A 10,726-nucleotide genomic window follows, 5' to 3' on the forward strand; every position below is an offset into this window, starting at 1 on the left:
ACTGCTTTTATGGTTTAAGGGAAAAAGAAATGGTGGTGGGGGGAGAGTGGGTGGGGAGGTGGTGAAGGAGCAAACAAAACAAAATGAACAACCTCTCCACCCCAACACATCTTCCAGCCACCTCTGGGTTACATTTACTAGGAAAACTCTTGGATGCCAGTCAGCCCTCTCCCTTACCTCTCTGCCTCAGAATGAGTCCCAGATCCACACTGAGACACTCAGGGGCGTGGTGGAATCCACCTCCCAAAGGCCAGAGTTTGAAATCTGTTTCCTTACATGGTGTATCTTTTCTCTCCTTTCGTCTCCCCATCAGGTGCATATGAAGGTTTTCAACTGAACTACCTCATCAACTGGCACTGATTATGTTTTTTTTCTCCAAAGAAAAAACGTTCTAGGGTGATAGAGCAGACACTCTTATGTTTATGGCTGAACAGAGGCATCAAAAAACCACATTTGGAGTATTCCAGCACTGACCCAGGATACGGTCAAGTGTTTTCACTGGTGTGGTTAAGTACATATTGGCTGAACTGTTGAATCTGTTCCCAACCACATGGTGGCTTTATCATGCAATTTTATAACTCTTATCTGATAATGAGATTACCATGGGTCCCATATGGTTACATCAAAATATATTAATTCATTCAAAGGTCTTATTTTTTTGCCCTGTGCAAGCTCCTCGTCTTTCCCTAGCAGGCAGGGACTACATATTATTAACCTTTTATTTCTTACACCACCTAATATAGTATATTACACTAAATAAGCACGCAAATTTAATTTTTTTGTCTTTTGGGTTAACTTCTACTGGGATATGTATGTATTTGAAAGGCAGCCTCTTTCAGCATGGGCAAACTATAAGCAAGATCGCCACCTAGTGGGCATAAGTAGAGTATCATCTAATTGGAGAAAAGTATGCATTTTTAACTGAATGATTAATTGTTGAAGTTAAACTCGGAAGACTATTAAATGTTTACTATGTCCCAGGCTATGTCCTAGGGGGTATGGAGAAATCCAGAGTAGTTGGGGTCTCTGTCTTTTTGGCAGCTAACAAAAGCTGTAAGTAACTACCATTGTAAACTTCCTGGGGAGCCTGTCTTATCCATTGTTTTTTGGCTGCCTGGGCACAGTGCCTGGCACTTAGTGTGTGTTCAACAACAGTTGCTGAATACATCGTTAGAATGCTAATGAGATGAAGCTCTGCAAGTAGCATGTATCAAGTTATTATTATTATTATTATTAAACACCTTACTACTAAAGAATACAAAATAATTTGGTCCAAGGGTTGCGGGTTATTGTTCAACTGATTAAAGAATATAAAATAAGAACTTCCATTAATTTTTTATTTTTTTATTTTTTTTTATTTTTTATTTTTTTAGAACTTCCATTAATTTTAAAAAGAAAAAAATATCGGTGAGGGTTCTGCATAACAGATGTGAGGGGAAGCACATGATTTTAATTCTGGAAGGACTGGCTCCCAATCCAGAGACTAGAAATCCTGGAATCTCCCAATCATATTACTGGTACTGATGAAAAAACAAAAACAAAAACAAAAACCAGGCTTAAAGAAGTTGACTAAGACTGTACACCTCATAAGATGGACTAATTTTATCATTGAGCAGCCCTTTGCCTATAGCCATAGGACTGAATGCATCATGTACCAGAACAGGATGCATTAATTGAAACTTTAACAAATTAATTGAAATGCACAAATACAGAAAACCGAAGGAACAAACACTGCCCCTTCCTCAAAGTGGAACGCAGTTTTGGAATGGTATTTGATTATTTGAGACAGGGTTTAAAAACATGCCTCTGTTTAGCTGTTAGATGAAAATACTCCCATTCTCCTTTATTTTCTGGCCTGAGGACACTCCCCTGCCACCTGTGCCCAAACCACTTTGGCTCTGTGGGGTAGCATAGTTAATCACCATGTGCAACCTCAGTCACTTCTGCCCTCTGGCAGTTGCTTGGGCAACTATCTATTTGCACCTTTATGACTTTCTTGATTCTCCTTAGAATTTATCCCTGAACCTGGACTTCCAATATCTTCAAACTTTCCCACAGTCCTGTTTGAAGAATGATCTAGTTCATGTAGTGGTGCCTCCTGGGGCAAAGAGAGGAGGTGGAGTTGAGGGTTGGAAGCAGGGGAGAAGGCTTGGAGTTGGAATATTTTCCAAGTCTGGCATTAGCACTTTCTGGTTTGTTCCTTGGGCTAGTTATTTACTTTCTATGAGTTTCCGTTTCAGAACCTGAGAAATAAGTTAATAAATCCTTCCGAACTCACAGGGTTGTCATGCAGCTCAAGTGAAATAATAATAACCACAGCAACAGTGGCAGCAAACACTTTTTGAGCTCTTATTATGGGCTTTGTGTGGAGCTAAACCCTGCATGTGCTTTATCTCATGAAATCCTCCCAACAAGTATTATTATCCCCACTTTACAGATGGGGAAGTGGAAGCTTAGCCAGTCAGTGGAATGAGGTCATGCAGCAAGGAAGTGGCAGGGCTGAGATTCCAAAATGATGGGGACTAGACCCTTTGTAAATTATAAATTGCTAGGGAAATGTCAGGTGCAGAAATTATTACATTAAATCAAAATAGATTCAACTCAGATGAAATTTTGGTTTCATCTATTCTCTGGGGTTTGTTCCCAAGTGAAATGGTTTAGAGTGTGAACTGTCAAGCCAGATTGTCTTATTTAAAACCCAGTCCTGCCACTTACGAGGCATGTGACGGATAAGTCACTTAACCCCTTTGTGCCTCAGTGGATATATCTGTAAAATGCAATAAGAATAGTATTACTAGTATTACTAACAAAAATTATAACAATATATAGTATCTAATGATTACTAGTAATTAATAGGAACAAATCTTATAGATTATTGTGATGGTTAAATTAGTGCTTATATTTAAAGTGCTTAAAAGACCATCTAAGTGTTCACTATATTATAGGTGGTGGTGTTCTTTTTGCTTTCTATTTCCTTTCTGTTTCACTGTTTCATTGCCCAAATGGGGATGTCTTTCTTCTCTTGTTGCTGGCCTCTACCAAGCCTCACTTGGTCTTGAGAGACCTAACACAAGTGGTGTTCCAGCTCAATGCACCTGCTTTATGCCTGAAATGGTATCTTTCCTGATAATTTTGCAATATTTCTTCCCCATGGAGCTGGACCACCTGGCTTCTACCAAGGTTCCCAGTGTAACTCTTGTTAGAAGCCCAGAGCCTCCAGCCAGCCTCGGGCAGACAGCTTCTGGCTTCCTCTCACTACTCTGCCTCCTTCAATCCTGACCTTTTCTGGATATCCTCAGTTATAAGCCCCTGGAAAAAACAGAGGCCTACAAATGTACCCTTCCACATACTTCTACAAAAAGGAAGAGAGGGGAGAAAAGATGTCAGAGATGAGTATAGTATTCCGTTAAAGTGGTATGACTCCTACATTGGCCACTACCGTTTGACCCTGGGGAGTTTTCTAACCCTCTGGGCTATAATTTTATTATTTATGTATCTCTGTTATGGACTGAATGTTTGTGTTCCTCCCCGCGCCATAGATTCATATGTTGAGAACCTAGCTCCCAATATGGTGGCATTAGGAGGTAAGGTCTTTGGGAGGCAATTAAATCATGAGGGTACAGCTCTCATAAATGAGATTAGTGTCCTTATCAAAGAGACCCCAATAAGCTCTCCAGCTCTCTTTTCATCATGTGAGGACCCAGAAAGAATACCACTGCCTATGATCCAGGAAGAGTAGCCTCACTAGACACCCAGTCTTCTGACACCTTGATCCTGGACCTCCCAATCTCCATATATATACACACACACACACACACACACGTATATATATACACACACACTTATATATAAAAAATGTATATATATGTATATGTATATATGTGTGTGTGTGTGCATATATATATATTTTTCTTTTTTGAGATAGAGTCTTGTTCTATCGCCCAGGCTGGAGTACAGTGGCACAATCTTGGCTCACTGCAACCTACACCGATTTTCTTGCCTCAGCCTCCCAAATAACTGGGATTACAGGCGTGTGCCACTGCCATTACGTCCAGCTAATTTTTTTTTTAATTTTAATTTTTATTTTATTTTTGATAGAGACGGGGTTTCTCCATGTTGGCCAGGCTGGTCTCAAACTCCTGGTCTCAAGTGATCCACCCACGTTGGCCTCTCGGAGTGCTGGGATTACAGGTGTGAGCCCCTGCGCCCGGCCAGATGTTTGTTGTTTAAACTACCCCAGCCAATGGCACTCTGTTACAGTAAGCCTGAACTAAGACACTCCCTCCTTCCCATCTTTTCTACCCCAGGGTACATTATGTTTCTGGTTGGGGATCAGTTTCCTTTTCTTGGTATCTCTATTTGACTATGATCTGGGTCTTCCAAAAATTGTTTAAGTGATCTCATTCTCACATTCCCAGCTGTCAAGGGCGGGTATATTGATGCCTGGTTCCAGATAAATCCTACTGGAGAGCTAGAAGGAGGTCAGGAAATAGAGTAATCTTTGAATGCAATTAACCTACCTGCTAGAACAAGTCCCACTTTTAAGAACATATTATGTTTCTGGAAAGAAAGTCATAGTTGACACGAACCTTGTAAATTATGGTGAGACTAATATTTTTACGATTCTCGTTATTCCACCTAGCTCTCTTTTGGACCTGCTTTGCAAACGTTCCTGCAGGCACTAGTGTTAAAGACTCGAATCTAAAGGTTGGAGCACTGGTGAATCAATTTAGTAAATTTTAGAGCAGTTGCCAACACATATTTCAGTCCTGATTACAGAGTATGATGGTAAGAATTCTGGACTGGGCATTTGGAAACATGAATTTCTGTACTATAATTTAGTTCAACAGACATTTATTGCCCACATGTAAAGGCCAAAGGACTGAGGAATAAGTGATTGGGCATCAGATCTTCCTTCACACCTGCATCAGGGAATGTTTGTTGTCTTCTTTTAATCCTCCACCTTCCTTTCCTCCTTCTTGGCAGGTCTCCACCTTCATCCTCTGTGCCTTTGACCTTTAAGGGATGCTGAATCCTGATTGGGCTAAACCAGTCATGGTGCTTTCAATTCCTTGCAGTGACTGGTTAAGGTATAGGCATGTGAGACGATTCTGGCCAGTGAACGTTACGGGGGAAGCCCAGTGGGAGGTTTCTGGAAAATATATCTGTACTCTTACAGAGACACAGAAAGATATGGCAAAGCTGGATGGGAGGCCTGGAACTGAGGAAGTCATGTTAATGCAAGGGGAACTAAGTTCACACAATCAGGAAGGCAGAGTAGAAAGATGGAAAGAACCTGGATCCTTGCTGATGTCACCAAGCCCCCAAGTTAATCAACTCTGGAAGTGTCCTTCCTCTAGACTTCCTATGGTTTAAGCTACTCTGAGTTGGGGTTTCTTTGTTTGCAGCCCCAAATCTCCTAAATGACATACCCTTTCACATCAGAGCTCACGAACTAAGGAAGGAGGCTGACTGATAAACAGATCTCTTCCATCACAACTGGGCTACTGGGAAAGTCATGTGGTTTAATGTTTGGGAACATGTGCTGTGCAGCCAAGCTGAGTCTTGCACCTATGAGCTGTACCATCTTGGGAAAATCACTTAGCCTCTCTGGTCTACTTAACTCATCTGTAAAATGGAGATGGTAACTGTATCTGCCTCATTATTGTATGGATGAGATGTACCTTAAGCACTTAAAAAGGACTCAATAAATGTCAATTGCTGTAGCTATTATGGAAATAGAAAGCACACGGAGGAGCATAGAATAGGGAGTGACTGATTCTGCTGAGGAAGTCCAGGAAGGCTTCACCGAGGAGGCAGGTGTTAAAGATGAGTCTTGAAGGGGAGGTGGAGGTATACAGGTGGGGTGGGAGATTCAGTGAAGTAGAGGGAACAGTGTGTGAGCTCAATAGCCATGTGCCCACACGCAGATTACCACATCTTTCAGGAGCTCAATTTCTTCATCCTTGAAAGCCCTTCAGTGTGTTGAATTAGCTTAATCCTCTTTTGGCAAAAGAAGTAAATCTCAGGCACCCTCCCTAGATTGGGAGGCCCCTCATTAGAGACCCTCCATGGCTCCTTCATCAATAACCTGTGGTTGTTGGTCTCAGCCCACCCTGAAAAATTTCACTCAACAAACACTCCCACTGAAAAAGGTGACTCTCATTCTTCTTTGTTGATTTCTGTTCTTCATTGCCGCCCAGAGATTTATCCAGTGCACAATTAGTGATTCTGTGCCTCCTTGGCTTTCCAAGGCCCCACATATCTCATCGGTCAGATAGATGCTGAAGCTTAATTAAGCTTATAAAGCTTTCTGATTTCCTCAGATGAAAGGTAGTTCATAAGTACCAGGTTTTATTTTGGTGGCTCCTGCCAAAGGTTATTATAAATAGGACTTAGTGCGACGTGGCTAAGCTCTTAGGGTGATAATGTGTCAAGACCAATCGAGGCTGCCGAAAGCAGAGATATTATCATAATGGTTCCATCATAGGCGGTGGGTGTTAATGGAAGTAGCTGTGAAAAAAAGAAAGTACTGCAGCCAGCAAAGCCCGGATCGAGGTGGCTGTAAGTGAAATATCAGCTGCTCATGGGATCTCCATCATAATCATTAACCATATTAGCCTTGGAGCCATTCTTCTGCCATCTCTCCTAGACCAGGCTCACGCTCAAATAAAAAATGGATGCTTTAACTCCAAATGAAAATATATTCCTTTGCTGCTTTTTAAAATCCATTTACATTAAAATGATGGCCAGCAGGTAAGTAATTTATAACCGGGGGCTTACTGCAGTGCAGAAAAATGGCTTCGGAATAGTGAGCCACCTAAGTGGGAGACTGAGAGACTTCCAGACCCAGGAAAAGCCATTGCTGCTGGACTGAAAAATGGCTGGCAAGAGTAGGAAAAGGCAAAGGATAACTTACAGACACTCACTGATGGGGAATAGTGAGCGTAGAGGTAGTTTTATATTTCCACAATCAGTTAGGTGAAAAAACAGAAGTTCTTAGGTGATGCAGCCCTGGTTAAGAATGTGTTAGCTTCTAGGGCGCCAGCTTTGGTTGCCTAAAATCAGCTTTTTGCATCCCATAGGCAGACAATGTCATTTGATGATGTTGGTGATGGCATTGATGGTGATGATCATGATGATAATAATGATGTACCCTGTTGTCAGTTGAAGCCACCGACTTTTTTGAGATCCAATTAGACTTAGCCCAAATTCCTATTTGTATTCCTATTGTGTGGTCTCGGCGGTGGGGAGGTTCAAAGACTTTCCCCCTATTCCTGAGAGTCCCTGGAGCTTTGTGCCTCAAACTTGTCTCTGTGTCCACTTCCTGCTTTCACAGTTGTGACTTTGGCTCCAACACACATCAGCATGGGTGTGAAGTTCAGTGCCTTAACCACCCCTCCGCCTGCATTTGGAACAAAATATCATAAGTTCATTGACCTTCCTGAAGATCTGGGGGCAGGCTCGCTGAGGAGAGGTCACTGCACTGCGCAAGGTCTTCATCCATGCAGCTGTCTTCTCTTTCCTTTCTCGCTCCCTCCCGTGTGGGCAAACAGGTGAAACTTTGCTCTTACATCATATAAAACAGGGCTACTCCCATTCAGGATCCATTCAGGATCTCAGCTTCTACCTCAGGTCAAGGTTTTTTTGGGGATCAAATTGGGGAGTCCCTGAAGGGGTTTCTGGTAGACACAATTTAACATTTTCAGCATACTTTCTACATGTCAGGCAGTGTGCTGAGAGTTTTCCATGCACTTAATCTTTAAGATCCGCCCACAACACCCCAAGATCTTATTTTCCCATTTCATTGATGGGAAAAAGGAACATCATTAGAGCAAGCCTCAGACCAGGACACTTCTGCTACTGAGTAGAAGAGGAACCCCAATTCTTGTCTGCCAAAAGACCAAGGTTATGTTAACTGCAATGCCACTTGGCTTCCTGGGACTGAGAAACATTAGTGAGTTAGCAAAGGGGACTCTTACAGGGGAATTACCTCTCTCTTTGGTACCTGGACGTCATCTTTCTCAAGGTTGTTTGATATAGGTACTACCTACATCCTCATCTCTGCTGAGTGATTAAGCCCAAGCCCGTTTACTGGGAGGTATGTTGCAGTACAGAAAGCTCCACAGGGTTAATACCTTATTGAGTGGACTGTGATTGGTTCCGAAAGAGGAGGGCTGGCCTGACAATCCTGGAAATGGCGCTGTTTCTCTCTGGGAAGCGGATCAACTTGGACAAGAATGGCAATGCAAGAACACCTGCTGTCATTTCTCCTCTGGTTTTGCCCCTCCCATGAGCAAACTCTGAGATTGCCCCAGAGAAGCTGCCTCTGTGGGGCTGGGTGTGTTTGTTACACACCACACATTGAGACTTGCTGTTGAATGTCTCGTTCCCTTTCATTTCACCTGAAGAATAAAACAAGAAAGAAACCTCAAAGGCCATTTCTTGCTGCTTGAGTTTAAAAAATGGCTACATTTTACAATCTTGGCCTGAGGAATAGCAGGACAAAAGCTGAGGAATAAGAATGGTGATATATTTATCTAGTTCCTTGCAGTTTGGCCAAGCAGTTTCACATGCTGATCTCATTGGGTTTTCACAACAACCTGCTAGGGAGGGATAGTAAGGCAGGGGTTAGTTACCTTTCCTACTGATGAAGAAGAAAGCTGAGCTTCAGAGAGTTGCATAATAAGCCCTAGGTTCACAGCTAGTTCCTGACACACCAAGAACATGAATGCACTTTACCTGAGTTCCACCTCAGATGTTTTATAGGACACTCCCTCTTTGCCCAGTGCGACTCACATCTGCAGATTCTATCTCTATCTCATGTTTTCCACATAGTTACAGGTGCATGTTACCTGTATATTACAATGGCTGCTAAAACTCCAGTAATGAGGACAGAAGAAAGAGACCAAGGATTGCTGAAAAGTTAGAATATTTAGACACTCCTCTCCCATTCAATGGTGTTTCTCTCTCTCTTTTGAGACAGTCTTGCTCTGTCACTCAGGCTGGAGTGCAGTGGTGTGATCTCAGCTCACTGCAACCTCTGCTTCCCAGGTTTAAGTGATTGTCATGCCTCAGCCTCTCAAGTAGCTGGGACTACAGGCATGCGCCACCACACCCTGCTAATTTTTTTTTTTTTTTTTTTTTCAGTAGAAACAGGGTTTCACCATGTTGGCCAGGCTGGTCTTGAACTCCTGGCCTCAAGTGACCTGCCTGCGTTGGACTCTTCTATCTCTGTTACTAGCACTTATGAAAGAAAGGAAGAGGGGAAGGAAAATGAGCAAGAAAAGTTAGGGGAAAGGGAGATATATTATTTTTAAATACTTTTCTCTGCTTATCTGTTTAAATAACCAGAAGAGCTAACCAAAGAAGTCAGAGAAAGAAAGTGCAGGTAATCACTGATTATTGACTTATTTGCTGAGTGAAGTTTTTCTGGGGGACAAAGATCATACAACTCTGAGAGAGCTAACAGCTTCCTCCTGTTTTTCTACTCCTGTGCACGATACCCCCGCTCCCTCAGGGCAAAATCAAGTCAGCAGATCAAAGCATGGTATTTAACTTTGTCTTCATCTCTTCCCATTAAGAGGGCCATTTAGTTAGGGGTGACAACAGGTCTGCATGGCTTTTTAGGATAAGTGAGAGTGCTGGACTAAGGAAGTCTTCCCACCTTGGTTTTCTCATTTGTAAAAATAGGATATTAATGCTTGCCTTGCAGAAGTATTGCAAGAATTCAATGAGATTGTCGGATTAGATAAAATATAGCAAGTGAAGACCTGGCGCGGTGGCTCCCGCCTGTAATTCCAGCACTTTGGGAGGCCGAGGCGGGCAGATCACGAGGTCAGGAGATGGAGACCATCCTGGCTAACACAGTGAAACCCCGTCTCTACTAAAAATACAAAAAATTAGCCAGGCATGGTGGCGGGTGCCTGTAGTCCCAGCTACTCGGGAGGCTGAGGCAGGAGAATGGCGTGAACCGGGGAAGCGGAGCTTGCAGTGAGCCGAGATCGTGGCACTGCACTCCAGCCTGGGCGACAGAGCAAGACTCTGTCTCAAAAAAAAAAAAAAAAAAAAAAAAAAGCAAATGAAAAGATGAAAAGTTCTAATGCAGTTTCTGGTGTATAGAAACTTAACAAATATTAACAAATATTAAAAATCACACATGAAGCTGCCTAGAATGTCTGGGAGGACACACACTAACCTGGTAATGGCATTATTCCCCAAGAAGATGTGTGTGGAGGGCACTTTCACTTTTTTACTGCATATGTTTTTACTTTATATCTCATTGTGGGAATGATATGTAAGTATTAATGGGTGTGTGGATGCTCACGTTAAGAGTTATGATCAGATAAAGAGTACTAATGTGACATTTTTGTACACCTGTTTGTGTGATTGTAAAATCTGCTTTTTGTGGCTTTCTTTTCAGACAGGGTCTTACTCTGTCACCCAGGCTGAAGTGCAGTGGTGCAATCATAGCTCACTGCAGCCTCAAACTCCTGGGCTCAAGGGCTCCTCCAGCCTCAGCCTCCCAAGTAGCTGAGACTACAGGCACATGCCACCATGCCCAGCTAAGTTTTTAATTTTTTTGTAGAGACGTGGTCTCAATTTGTTGCCCATGCTGGTCTTGAACTCCTGGGCTCAAGCGATCTTCCCACCTTGGCCTCTCATGCCTGGGATTACAGGCATAAGCCACTGTGCCCAGGTTGATTGCAAAATTTATACTTACTAC

Source organism: Chlorocebus sabaeus, chromosome 1, assembly GCF_047675955.1.
Source record: "Chlorocebus sabaeus isolate Y175 chromosome 1, mChlSab1.0.hap1, whole genome shotgun sequence".
Taxonomy (NCBI): Eukaryota; Metazoa; Chordata; class Mammalia; order Primates; family Cercopithecidae; genus Chlorocebus; species Chlorocebus sabaeus.